Here is a 14,731-nt window from a genome sequence, read left to right as displayed (position 1 = left end):
GAGAGAGAGAGAGAGAGAGAGAGAGACAGAGAGAGAGAGAGAGAATTTCTAGGAGTCATTAAAGAAAATTTCTTAGATTTATTTGAAGAAGAGGGAAAAGTGAAAATGGAAAGGATCCATCATTCAACTTCCTGAAAGAAATATGAACCTTTTTGGAAACATTATAATAATAAAAATTTAAAACTTTTCATATAAAAAATATGGCAAGTATTGAATTGTGGCAATTGCCACAAACAAAATATTCTAACAAGTATTCAATTGTGGCAATACTTGGCTCTTCACAGTGATGAAAGGATTTAAAGCAAGTCCAAAAGACTCATGATGGAAAATACTCTCCACATCTTGAAGAAATAGCTATGGAGTCTGAATGCAGCTTGAAGCAGACTATTTGATCTCTTTTTTCTTTTGTTTTTGCTTCTTCTTTCTCATGGTTCCTCCCATTGATTCTAATACTTCTTTTACAACATGACTAATGTGAAAATTAGATATATTTCACAATTACAATTTAAATAAGTGCAAGATCATAAATATATTTAATGATTTTGCCTGCTGAAAATTAACTGTAGGATCCTTTTTCTTTTTTTTTTAAAGAAAATTTAATTAGAGATTTTGGGCATCCTAAATCAAAATTATTAACTGATACATGAATTGTTGTGCCCAAACCCAAATCACATGCCACCCGATTTGAAGCCCACCATTAAGTCCACTTATATATTTTTCTTTGTCTCTATCCTATACCCTGTAATAGCTTGAAACAGCTTAAGGCATAGTCTTGGGTATTGCCCAAGGCATAATCCCAGGGTTATGGTAGAAGTTTATCTTAAGAAGAGACCACCCTGTTCTGTTCTGCTGACCAAGCAGGGTCCCCACACCCTGTACCTAGAACATGATCTTGTCCTATCTCCCTTACCTGACAACCCTCCACCCTGTTCTGGGAGGGACCCCATTGTTCCAGGAAAAGTTGCACCCTTGTACCCTTGCACAAATTAGCCCTGAGCTATAGATCTAGCCAGTGGCAATTCTCGGCTTCTGTGCATCATTGCTTATGCTAGCTCCCCTCCCCAACTGTGGCTTTAGTGGTTTTTGCCTTTATAAGCACTGTTTGTATCCCAATTTGGGGCTGCCTGATTTGAGTTTACACTGCAGGCAGTCACGTGCTTAATAAAGCCACACCTAAATTTACCTTGAAACCAGGTCTCAGCTCGCTTTTCTTCTCTGCACAAGAGATTGAGGGCTATAACAAGAGTCCTCCTTTATGTATTGCTTTAATGTTTACAAAGTGTTTTATTCACAACAACCCTATCATTCAGGAAGGGCAAACATTATTATCTTCATCTTACAAATGAGTAATCTGAATCTCAAAAAGGACGTTTAAGTGATTTGCCAAAATGTTGTATATTTAGTGTTAGATGTAGGACTCAGACACACTTCTTCTCAGTTTAAATCTAGTATAATATCCATTATGCCATATAACCCCTCACAGAGCAATAAAATTTCAGAACTGAAAGAGAACTGTACAAGAAATCAGCAACCTGACTCCTTTTGCGGACTGAGTGAAAGGAAACACTGCCTGTAGAGGTAGGTATACATAGAAGACTATACTAGATTATATAAAATCTCCAAAATGCTAGCCATTACACCTTGGAATTTTTACCGTGTATTTACTTGTTTGTTTACATATTGTATTCCTCCAGGAGAATTTAAACTCCTTGAGAGACTATGTTCCCTATTGCCTAGAAATATGACCATATCTTCTCTATTTCAAATAACCCTTACTTTATCTACATAATTATTTTATTCTTGCTTTTCCTCTAACTTTCTTTCCTGATTAAACTCATTGAGAAGATCATAACACAATCAGTTCCAGTCCTTTTCCCCTCAGTTTCCTATGAACTTTCTATAGTCTGGTTTCCAGTCTGAGCATTTAACTGAAGCTTCTCTTCTTTCCAATATCACCGCTAATCTGCTGAATCTAATGACCTTTTCTCAATCCTTGATTTTCACCTTTCTGCATCCTTTGAAACTATTGATCACTCTCTTCCTCTTGATACTCACTTGGCTCCATGTTTTATGATCCTACTCTTTCCTAATTCTCCTCCATCTATATAATTATTCTTTGTTGTTCTCTCTTTATATAGGCATCACCTACCAAGCTTCAGACATCACCTACTAAGTTTCCTAAGCCTATTTCCTCTCCTATACTTGCTTAGAGATCTCCTTAGCTTCAGTGGATATAATTATCATTTCTTTGCAGATAATCCTCAAACCAATTCTCCTGACCATAAGACTCACATCTTCAACTACCTATTAGACATATCAAATTGGATGTCCTTCAAACATCTCAAATTTATTACATCCAAAATTAAACTCACTATTATTCTCCCTAAAGTACTTCTTAACTTCATTCTGACTTTTGAGGTTACCACTATCCTCCCAGTCATCCAGTCTAACTAACTAGGTCACATTCTCAATTCCATATTCTCATGCCTCCATCTACATTCTGCTACCAAGACCTATTGATTTTACCTTCCTGACATAACTGATATAAGCCCCACTCTCTCTTCTGAGACTGCCACTTCCCAAGTTCAGGGGCTCATCTTCTCACACCTAGACTATTGAAATAGCTTCCTGGTGGGTCTTCCTGCCTTAAAGCTCTCCCCATTCCAACTCATCCTCCACTCGGCTCTAAAAGTGATCTTCCTAAAGTACAGGTCTGAACAAGTGACAATCACACTCTCCTCTGCTTATATATAACAACATCAACATTTATTCCCCCAAAGCTGCCCTACTTGTCTCTGATTTCTTTTTTTTTCAGTTGTTTCAATCTGATTTTATTTGTATATATATATATATATATATATATATATATTTATTTATTTAATTAAAAATGCTTTATTAACTTCTGAATTATATCATTTGTTTCCACCAGATTTTGAGTTACAAATTTGCTCCCCGCTTTTCCCCCACCCACCCCCCCAAAACAGCAGTCCCACAGGATATCCCCTCCTCCAATCTGCTCTCTCCCATATTTTCTCCCATACCCCTTTCGACTTTTCCAGTGGATCTCTATGCCCCAGTGCATGTATATCTTATTTTCCAATTACATGTCCGATGGTATTAATAATAGTATATACATATATATACATATATGTATATATACACACACATATATATGTACATATATATATTTGAATATTTTATTTATTTTAAAACTTTCAATTCCAGATTCATTCCCTTCCTTCCCCGTACCCACCTCCACTGGGAAGACAAGCAGTTCAGTATAGGTTGTACATGTGTGGCTAATGCAAAACAATAACATAGTAGATATATTATAAAAGACTGACTACACTTCCCTCCCTCCCATCCCACCTCCCACCCTCTCCACTCTCCACACTGATACTGTCCCTTTACAAAAGTGGGTGCTTCCAACTTCACTCCCTCCCAGCCTGCCCTCTCTTCCATCATTCCCCCTCTCATCCCCTCCTCCCCCATTCTCCTGGAGGGTGAGATACCCTATTGAGGGTGTATTTCACTCCCTCCTCAAGCCAGATTCAATGGGAATAAGGATGACCCATTCCCTTTTGCCTTCCCATTCTTCCCCTCCATTGTAACCATTTTCCCTTGCCTCTTCTGTATGATAGTTTACTCCAATCTGTCTCTCCCCATCTCTCATTATATTCCTCTAACCTCTTAATTTCACTTTTTAAGTATCATCCCTTCCTGTTAAATTGATCCTGTGCCCTCTATCTATGTATGCCTGTAAACATACATACATACATACACACATATGTATTCATATGCCCATATATATATTTCTAATCCCTTCAACTACTGAGAAAAGATTCATAAGTTACAATTATTGTTTTTCCATGTGGAAATGTTAATAGTTCAACTTTGATAAGTTCTTTATGATTTCTTTTCCCTGTTTACCTTCTCATGCTTCTCTTGCTTCTTGTATCTGAATGTCAAATTTTCTGGTCAACTCTGGTTTTTTCAGCAAGAATGCTTGAAAGTCCTCTATTCCACTGAATGACCATATTTTCCCCTGAAACATGATACTCAGTTTTGCTGGGTAGGTGACTCTACTCCCAGCTCCCTTGACCTCTGGAATATCACATTCCAAGCCCTTTGATCCCTCAATGTAGAAGCTGCCAGATCCTGGGTTATCCTGATTGTGTTTCCACAATATTCAAATTGTTTCTTCCTGGCTGCTTGTAATATTCTCTCCTTAATCTGGGAATTCCAGAACCTGGCTATAATATTCCTAGGAGTTTTATTTTTGGGATCTTTTTCAGCAGGTGATCGGTGGATTCTTTCAACCTCTACTTTGCCCTCCAGTACTAAAACATCAGGGCAGTTTTCTTTGAGAATTTCTTGGATGATGCTTTCTAGGTTCTTACTTTGATCATGGCTTTAATGTAGTCCAATAATTTTAAAATTATCTCTCATGGATCTATTTTCCAGGTCAGTGGTTTTTCCCAGAGATATTTTACATTGCCTTCTATTCTTTCATTTGTTTGGATCTGTTTAACAGCATCTTGATTTCTCATAAAGTCATTAGCTTCCAATTGCTCCAATATAATTCTGAAGCAATGATTCTCCTCATTGAGCTTTTGAGATTCTTTTTCCATCTAGTAAATTCAACTTTTTAAGGCATTCTTCTCCTCATTGCCTTTTTGAGCCTCCTTTGCCATTTGAGTTAGTCTGTTTTTTAAGGTATTATTTTCCTCAGTCAGGCTGTTGACTCTAATTTCATAATTTTCTTGCATCGTTCTCATTTCTCTTCCCAATTTTTCCTCCACTTTTCTTATCTGCTTCTTAAGGTGCTCTATGGCCTGTAACCAATTTGTATTTTCCTTTGAAGCTTTTGGTGCAGGAGTTCTGACTTCACTGTTTTCCTCCTGTTCCATGCCTTGCTCCTTCTTGTCTCCAAAATAGGAGTGTATTGTTGGAATCTTCTGTCTGCTCTATTTCCTTTGCCTGCTCATTTTGCCACTCAATTACTTGACTTTTGGGCTTTTTTCCACAGTAGGACACTGCCATCAGACAGAAGAGCTTTCCTCCCAAATGCTGGGGTTTTCTCAGCTGCCGGAGGTATTAAATGGGTGCCCTCTCTGAGGTCTCCACACACTCTGGCAAGCTGGACACACACCCCAGGACCTCCACCCTAGACTGCAATCCAGATCCAAGCAGGTTAAAGCAAGAGCGATTACCCCTCAGACTGGTGCTTGGTCCCCCTACACTCTGCAGGCCAGGAGTTGAAGCCGCCATGTGGTGCTGGCTGGCTGTGCCAGGTCTCAGGGGCTTCTCGCCCCGGGGGTAAAAGCCACACACTCCCACTTACTGGTTCCAAACTCCAGACTGCACTGGCCTCTCACCTTGTCCTTCGCATCTCTGTGTTGATAAATCTGGAAATGGACACAGCTGCTGCTGATCTGGAGTCTCTCTGGCAGGCTGGTCAGGCCCGCCCTGGGACTAAAGCCTCGGCGTGGTGCTGGGCTCAGCTCCCAGAGTGCTGCGCTGAATTCCTGCCAGCCTGCTGGGCTGTCCTCGGCGGGAGGTTAGCTTCTCTGTGTCATTTTGTAGTTTCTGCAGCTCCAAAGTTTGTTTAGAGTCCCCTTTTTACATGGATTGGGGAAGGTGGAAGCTGGAGCGGAGGGATGGTTGTGCTTCTACCTCCGCCAACTTGGCTCCGCCCGATTTCTTTTATTTTTATTCTGAAGTAATGATTCTCTTCAGTGAGCTCTTGAGATTCTTTTTCCATCTGGCAAATTTGGCTTTTTAAGGCATTCTTCTCCTCATTGCCCTTTTGAGCCTCTTTTGTCATCCTTTTTTTAGTTTAAAATTTTATTATATGTTTTGCTTTTTATTCTTATTTTATTTTTATTTTCCTCTCTTTTTTATTTTTTAGTTTACATTATTCATTTCCACGATATTTTGAGTTACAAATTTTCTACCCATTTTTCCCTACCCACCACCCCAAAACAGTGATTCTCCTGAATATTCCCTCCCCCAAGCTGCTTTCTCCCATATCTTCCCCCCTTCGACTTTCCAGTAGAGCATGGTGGATCTATATTCTCCAGTGCCTGCATATGTCATGTCCCAGCCACATGGAAAATAATAATAATAATATGTATATATATATGTATATATATTTAAACATTTGATTTTAAAACTTTGGATTCCAGATTCTTTCCCTTCCTCCCTCACCACCCACCCTCACTAGGAAGATAAACACTTCAATATAGGTTGTACATATGTAGCTATGCAAAACATTTCCATAGTGGATATTTTGTGAAAAACTGACTATATTTCCCTCCCTCCTATTCCACCTCCTACTTGTTCTATTCTCTACTTTGATCCTGTCCATTTTCAAAAGTGGGTGCTTCCAACTTCCCTCCCCCCCTCCCCAGCCTGCCCTCCCTTCCATTATCCTCCCTCTCTTTCCCTTCTCCTCTACTCTCCTATTGGGTGAGATACCCTATTTATAATGTGTATGTCATTCCCTCCCTAAGTCAAATTCAATGAGAATAAGTTTGACCTATTCACTTTTGCCTTCTTGTTCTTTCCCTCCATTGTAACAATTTTCCCTTATCTCTTCTATATGAGATACTTCACCACATTCTGTCTCTCCCCATTTCCTCTCATTATATTCCTTTCTCACCTCTTAATTTCACCTTTTAAGTATCATCCCTTCCTATTCAACTGGTCCTGTGCCCTCTTTCTATGTATAATTGTAGACATATAAACACACACTAACATATGTATTCATATGCCCATATACCCTCCTATATAGACATATATGTGTGTATACATACATGCATATGTATGTGTGTATACATACATATGTATGTGTATATATATATATATATATATATATATATATATATTTCTATTCCCTTCAACTATTCTCATACTGAGAAAAGTTTCATAAGTTACAATTACCATTTTTCCATATAGGAATATAAGTAGTTCAACTTTGATAAGTTCCTTATGATTTCTTTTCCCTGTTTTACCTTCTCATGCTTCTTGTACCTGAGTGTCAAATTTTCTATTCAACCTTGGTTTTTTCATCAAGAATGCTTGAAAGTCCTCTATTCCACTGAATGACCATATTTTCCCCTGAAACATGATACTTAATTTTGTTGGTGGGTGATTCTTTGTTTTAATCCCAGCTCCTTTGAACTCCAGAATATAATATTCCAAGCTGAGAAGAAGGTACATTCTTTTTTATCCCCATTCAATTTTCTCCAGAGGTCTACCATATATATATATATATATATATATATATATATATATATATATATATACATATACATATATACACACACACATATGTATATCTTCTCTATGATTCTATTTATTTCCTTAACTTCTTTCTTGTTTATTTTGAGGTTAGATTTATCAAGTTCAGAGAGGGGGTGATTTAAGTTCCTAACTAGTACAGTTTTGCTATCTATTTCTCCCTCTAACTCCCTTAACTTCTTCTTTAGGAATTTGGATGCTGTACCACTTGGTACACAAATGTTTAGTCATGTTATTGCTTCATTTTTTTTAAAGCAATTGGGGTTAAGTAACTTGCTCAAGGTTACATGGCCAGTTATTTCTGGGTGTGGTGCTAAGTATCAGAGCCCGGATTCGATCCCAGGTCATCCCAACTCTGGGGCCAGTGCTCTTACTCACTGAGCCACCTGGCTGCCCCTTCATTTTTTATTGTGCCTTTTAGGAGGATATAGTTTCCTTCCTTATCTATTTTAATTCGATCTATTTTTGCTTTTGCTTTTCAGAGACAAGTATTACTACCCCTCCTTTTTTTACTTTAGCTGAAGCATGATATATTTTACTCCAGTCTTTTACCTTTACTCTGTGTGTATCCCCCCGTTTCAAATGTGTTTCTTGTAAACAGCATATTTTAGGATTATGGTTTTTAATCCAAGCTGCTATCTGCCTACGTTTTATGGGAGGGTTCATCCCACTCACATTCACAGTTATGATTACTATCTACATCTTTCCCTCCATCATATTCCCTCCCCTGTTTATGCTTTTATTTTTGCCCTTCTCCCTTCCCCTCCTTAAGAGTTTTCCTTTTGACCACAGCCTTTCTCAGTATTCCCTCCTTATCAGCCCCCTCCCTTTTCCTACCCTTCTCCCTTACTACTCCTTCCCTCCCTTCTTTTTGCAGCCCTTCCCTACTCCTACTACCTGTAGAGTATGAAGGATTTTTATACTTAGTGTAGTATGTTATTTCTTCCTTGAACCAAGATTGACAAGAATAGATCCCATGCAATACTCCTGTCCCTCCCCTCTTTCTCTCTATTATGATAGGTTATATGTCTCTTCTCAATTGAGTCCTATACTTAACTGATTATGTTATTCCCTCCTTATACCAGAACCAGTAAGGGCAAAGCTTATATAATGTTGATGTCCCTCCCTTCTTTTCCTCTACTATAAGGCTTTTTTGCTACTTTGTGTGGCATAATTTATCCTTTTCTGCTTCATTCTTTCTTCTTCTTCCATTGCAGTCCCTCTGCAGCCCTTAATAAGTTTTTTTATAATCATTTTATGTAATTTATACCCAAACCCTCTATTTATCTAGATCCTTTCTAGATATCACCATAAGTATAGAATTTTCAATATTACCAGGTTATCAGCTTCCCATATAGGGATGTGAACAGTTTGCTCTTATTAAATAACAAGTTGTGTGTGTGTGTGTGTGTGTGTGTGTGTAAGGATGTTTTTTTCCCTATTTACCTTTCTATATCTGTCTTGAGTCTTGTAATTGGATGTTGAATTTTCCATTGAGCTCTGGCTTTTTCATCAGGAAGGTCTGGAAGTCCTCTATATCATGAATGACCATCTCCTTTCCTGGAAGATTATACTCAGTTTTGCTGGATAGGTGATCCTTGGTTGTAACCTGAACTCTTTTGCCTTGCAAAATATCATTTTCCAGTCCTTCCATTCCTTCAATGTAGAAGCTGCCAGATCCTGTGCAATCTTCTCTGTAGTACTGAGATATCTGAATTGTTTCTTTCTGGCTGCTTGCAATATTTTCTTCTTTACCTGACAGTTTTAGAATTTCGCTACAACATTTTGTGGACTTTTCAATTTGGGATCTCTTTCAGGAGGTGTCCACTGAATTCTCTTGATTTCTATTCTACCCTCTGGTTGTAGGATCTTAGGGCAGTTTTCCTTGATGATCTCTTGGAAGATGTTGTCCAGGCTCATTTTTTCATCACGATTTTCTGGTAGACCAATAATTCTCAGATTATTTCTCCTGGATCTGTTTTCTGGGTCAGTTATTTTTTCATTGAAAAATTTTACCTTTTTTACAAATTTTTTATTCTTGAGGTTTTGTTTGACTGATTCTTGGTGCCTCATAGAGTCATTAGCTTCAATTTGGTTGATTCTACTTTTTAGTGACTTATTTTCCTCAGTTAGTTTTTTTAGCTCCTTTTCTTTTTGTTTAGATTTCATTTTTAGCTCACACATTTTTCTTTTTCAGGAGCTGTTTTCTTCATTATAATGTTTTTCTAATTTCGTAGTTTTGATTTTAAAAGAATTATTTATTTTAGGGGTGGCTACAGGGCGCAGTGAATAGAGCACTGGCCTTGGAGACAGGAGGACCTGAGTTCAAATCTAGCCTCAGACATTTAACACTTACTAGCAGTGTGACCTTTGGCAAGTCACTTAACACCAATTGCCTTGCCTTCCCCCTTCAAAAAAAAAGAATTATTCATTTTATCTTCTACCTCTCTAATTTGGATTTCAAAGTTCTTTTTGAGCTCAACTAAGAATGTTTTCTGTGCTTGATACCAGTTCATATTCCCTGTTGAGGCTTCAGCTGTGGATGTGGAGTCAATACTGTCTGCTTCTGAATTTGGTTCCTCCCACTCACAATAATAGGATTCTAGAGTCTTTTGTCTTAGCAGTCTGTTATTTTCCCATTTTAAGTCAGGGCCTTAGCCATGCCCTTCCTCTAGGGTTCCCAAGCCTTTACTGTTTAAAATTTTGCTCTGGGACAATAATTACTGTGTTTTCAGGGTCAGAGGGTCAAAGTCGAAGAAGTTGGGGTTCACTCTGCCGTCCTGGTCCCTGGAAATTCAGATAGGTGATTTTTTAATTTCCAGGCTGTGTTTTGGTAGTCCCAGGAGTGGCAGCTTCCACTGCCATGGGCCCTGCTTTTGTCTCTTACCCAGCTCTGTCAGATCCCAGCCCTGCAGTGATAAGCCTGGGAATGGCCCTTGTGGTTGGTGGATCAACTTGCTGCCATGTTGACCAGGCCTCCTCTGGGCCTCCGCATGCTGTGCTGTCTGGGCCTCTGTGCACCTCCCCATGTCATCATCCGGGCCTTGCTGCCTGGAGTTTTCTTTAAAATGATAAGTACCGTCTATCTAAAACCAAGAGCAAGCATTATCTAGAATGGAAATAAGCTAGAAGCTTTTCCAATAAGATCAGTAGAGAAGCAAGGATGTCTGTCATCACCATTACTATTCAATATTGTATTAGAAATGCTAGCTATAGCGATAAGGCAAGAAAAAGAAGTGGAATGAATAAGCATAAGTAATGAGGATGTGGTTTACTTAGAGAAGTCGAAAGAGTGAAAAAAAAACCCAAAACAAAAAAAAACTAATCTAACCTTTATTACAGTTTCAGTATAATAATCTATCAATAAACATTTACTAATTGCTTATTGTGTTCTAGGTGATATAAAATAAACCCATACAAATCTCTGCTTTTCTCTATATTACCAACAGAACCCAGCAGGGGGGAGAAGGGAATTATTCCATTTAAAATAACTACAGCTAATATAAAATACTTGTGAATCTAACTGACAAGGTATATCCAGAAAATATATGAACACAATTATAAAACACTTCACACATATATAAATAGGAAAATATCAATTACTCATTGGTAATCTAAGATCATATGATAAAAATGTCAATATTACCCAAATTAATTTGCCTATATAATTCCATTCATATTTACCAAAAATATGACTCAATAAAGCAAGAAAAAATAATAACAAAATTCGTCTGGAAAAACTAAAGGTCAACAATATTAAGAGAAGAAGGGGGCCTACCAGTGCCATACCTCAAACTATACTACAAATATATACTATACAAAATAATTTAGAACTGGGTAAGAAAGACAGAGTTTGATCAGTGGAACAGATTAAGTACACAAATATAGCAGATAATGACCAGAGAGTAATTTAATATTTGGTGAACCCAGTGATCTCATCTATAGGGGCCATAAGGTCATTATTAAAAAAAAAAAAAACTTCTGGAAAACTGGAAAGCAGTCTTGCAGAAAATAGAAACAGACCAACATCTTAACCATACACCATGATAAGCTCAAAATGGGTGCATAATTTAAATATAAGAATGAAATCAAAACTAAATTAGTGGAGAATTGAAGAAGTTAGTTGCCCAATCTATGGACAGAGGAAGAATTGCTGACCAAACAAGAGATAGAGATAATGAGAGATACAGAAAATAAAAGGGATAATTTTGATTTCACAAAACTATTATTTTTCTGCACAAATAAAGACAAAGCAGCTAAAATGAGAAGAAAAGCAAGAAAATGGGGAGAGGGCTTCTTGCACACAGTTCCTCTGAAAAAGGCCTCATTTCTAAGAAACCTATAGAACTTGAGGGGGTAGAGGCAAGATGGTGGTGTAAAAGCAGGGACTTGCTTGAACTTTCCCCCAAGTCCCCCCAAATACCTCCAAAAATGACTAAACAAACTCTAGAGCAGCAGAACGCACAAAATGACAGACTGGCAGAGGAGCACAGACCAATATGTTGGCTTCACCAGCACTCACTGGGCCCCCCAGCAAGCCTGGACCAGGTTTCAGGGGACTGAATCACTTGCAGCTGAGGCAGTTTCCATACTTTTCAACCCACAAATCCCAAAGACAGCTTAAAAGGTCAGTAGGAAAGGTGTGTTGTATTTGTGTGAAAGGAGCATGGTCTGGCCCTAGCCCCGGGGTGGCAGAGACAGTAGTGGTTGACAGTGGCTGCTTTTAGAGCTCTTGGCCCACAGATGGGGGTGTGGGGGATGGAGGGGATGTAATGGTTATGGGAATTTGAAAATCTTCCCTGCCCTTTAATAGGTCAAATGTAATCACGTGGAGCCCACAGTGGGAGAAGCTTGCTGAAAGGTACAACAGAAAGGGTGGAACAGGAAGGAACAGAGGAGAGTACAAGAAGAGCTGGGAGTAGTCAGAGCAGAGGAAGAATAGCTAGTGTAAGAGAGAGGGGCATTTTTGCTTAAGGGAGTCTGTTTTGTTTTGAAGACCTGATGGAGGGAAGGCTTGGGGAAATTGGTGCTCTCTAAATTGGTTATGAGTACCAATTTCTTGGTATGATGGATTTAAATTTCTGGTGTTCGGATTTGGCTTTCTGACATTTGAATAAATGTTTTGGTTTTGTATTTAATATGAAGAGTCTGTTATATTTTGTGATTCAGTACTACACCAGCATATTCACAGCCGCCATGGGCATTAGAGTTATATTTGGCAATGAGGATGGGATTGATGGAATCCCAATAAAGCCCCAATAGTCTAATTTCATTACGGGCCCAGCCCCACTGAACAGCAAACTCACTATACCTACCTAGCCTCCCTGCCAATGTCCTAACTTCTTCATATATGCCTCATTGCTCACTGGAACAACAGGTGTGTCCCTGAACTCTTAGTTCCCACAGAAACAGCAGGTGTGTCCGTGTGATGGGGACCTATTTACTATCTCTACCTGCTCACAGCCCCCAGGCCCATTCTCACAGAAACATGTGTATTCTTATATGAAAACTGGGAACAGAGGCTACAGCAGGGGGAACCTAGAGATTTAGAAACATGTTTGCAAAGAATACCAATAAAACCTGGGAGAGAGCTGAAGGCATTGAGTAGAAGAGGCTGGGTTTTACTAACAGGCTACTGTATTGTGTGTAAAAGCAGAGAGAAGCTGTTACAAGAGTAAGTGCCAGAATTCGAGCCTGCCTTTAGTAGTCTCAGATGAAACTCAGGTGGAAGGAGAGAGTACTGGAGAGTCTCTGCAAGCAGAGGGCTGTTGTAAATTTGCTTCAGAAAAAGAAGCAAAAAAGTAACAGGAGAAAAGTTCATACAGCTTTGGTAGAGTCTGAGCCTAGTTGCTATGACGATGATTGTCAGGAGAGTGATACATTGTTTCAAGAGGAAGATGCTACAGGAGCAGAAGCTCACCCCATACTGAGAAGGCAGGAGAGTCAGTGAGGGGAAGCAGTTTTTAAGGAGATACTTAAGGATTTCACTCAATAGGAGATTACTGATAATTTGAGCAGATTCACCCAAAGGATGGGAAAATCCTTAGTGTCTTAGATGGTAAGAATCAGCAACAAAGGGGCTGCTAGGAAGTGATAGAGTGGACTACTTGAAATTTATAAGCATTTGCTAGAATCCTTTTGTTGAGTAAGCTTTTCGAGATTTTCATTTGGCAAGAGGTAACAATATGACCAATCTGTTAGCTTTAGTTGCTGATGATGTATGCAATAGAATGTATCCTGCTGAGTTTATGTGGCCGAGTGGAGACAGACCTCAGTGGATACAGTACTCACTTAGAGACTGTATGAGAAAGTTGAAAGAAGTAATGAACTGTAGGCATTACTCCTACTGTCTTTGAGTGCATGCATAGTTTGGTTATCTGACCTTTTCATAATCTGCACCAAAAAATACTACCACCATTTACATCCCAATAAAGTGACTTAGTTACTTTAAAAATCGAAAAGAATGCAATCTCAGGTGTTCCTGGGGAGACAAAGCTTAGCAAGGCCATAAGATACATTTCCAGTGTCTTCATTAATTCATTCTCTGTCTGTAGAACGGTCCTAGGACCCTGAAAACATTAGCAAAACCCCCTTCCAGGATTTCTGTAAACATACAACAAGAAAATCCTTCTTCAGAGCTTCTGAACCAACAGCCAGGTTCCAGGACCTCTGCAACAACAGCACTGTCCTCCACCAGTGCACAGAAGTGAAAAAATCTGGCAAAACAACATCAAAACAGATAAAGTACCAGCATAACAGCCATGTCTCCTCAGTCCTTGGCAGCTCTGGGTGGCAGCTCTCAAAAGTCCTGGGCAATTCAAACTGGCCCTTAGCAATCCTCTCCCTCTCTGCCTCCAAGATGCTGCTTCCAAAAAGTTCTGCCTCTCTCTTTTCTTATGTCTCTCTAAATTTATGTCACTAGCTCCTCCCAGTTCAGCCCTCTCTTTTCACATCAACAAGTCCATCCCACAAGTGGGATTCCCAAGCTCTGCGTTTTAACACAATCAATCCAAAAACCAAACCAATACAGGGGGATCTTTAAATTCCATTACTATTACAGAAGTTACTAGCTGCTTTTCTCTTGGAAAAAGGAGGAGGAAGATGAAAAGAAGGAGGAGGGGGAGAAGAAGAAGAAGAAGAAGAAGAAGAAGAAGAAGAAGAAGAAGAAGAAGAAGAAGAAGAAGAAGAAGAAGAAGAAGAAGAAGAAGAAGAAGAAGAAGAAGAAGAAGAAGAAGGAGGAGGAGGAGGAGGAGGAGGAGGAGGAGAAGAATGAGAAGAAAATGAAGAAGAAGATGAAGAAGAAGAAGGAGAAGAAGAAGAGGGAGAGGGAGAAAGAGAGAGACAGACAGAGACAGAGAGAGAGGCAGAGACAGAGAAAGAGAGAGACAGAGAGAGACAGAGACAGAGAGAGACAGAGAGAGAGAGA

The 14,731-nt window shown here is 39.1% G+C and overlaps 1 pseudogene; it reads right to left on the bottom strand.

The window, feature by feature from the left end:
• Positions 1 to 9,069: 9,069 nt before the first annotated feature.
• LOC138164134 (short transient receptor potential channel 7-like) overlaps positions 9,070 to 14,731 on the bottom strand; it is a 38,132-nt pseudogene continuing 32,470 nt past the window's right edge.

Source organism: Petaurus breviceps, unplaced genomic scaffold (assembly GCF_028583685.1).
Source record: "Petaurus breviceps papuanus isolate PSGF00001 unplaced genomic scaffold, PetGlider_PUasm1.0 189, whole genome shotgun sequence".
In the NCBI taxonomy this organism is placed as follows: Eukaryota; Metazoa; Chordata; class Mammalia; order Diprotodontia; family Petauridae; genus Petaurus; species Petaurus breviceps.
Note: the sequence above shows the minus strand (reverse complement) of the source record. Positions and strands in the feature narration are given on the sequence as shown.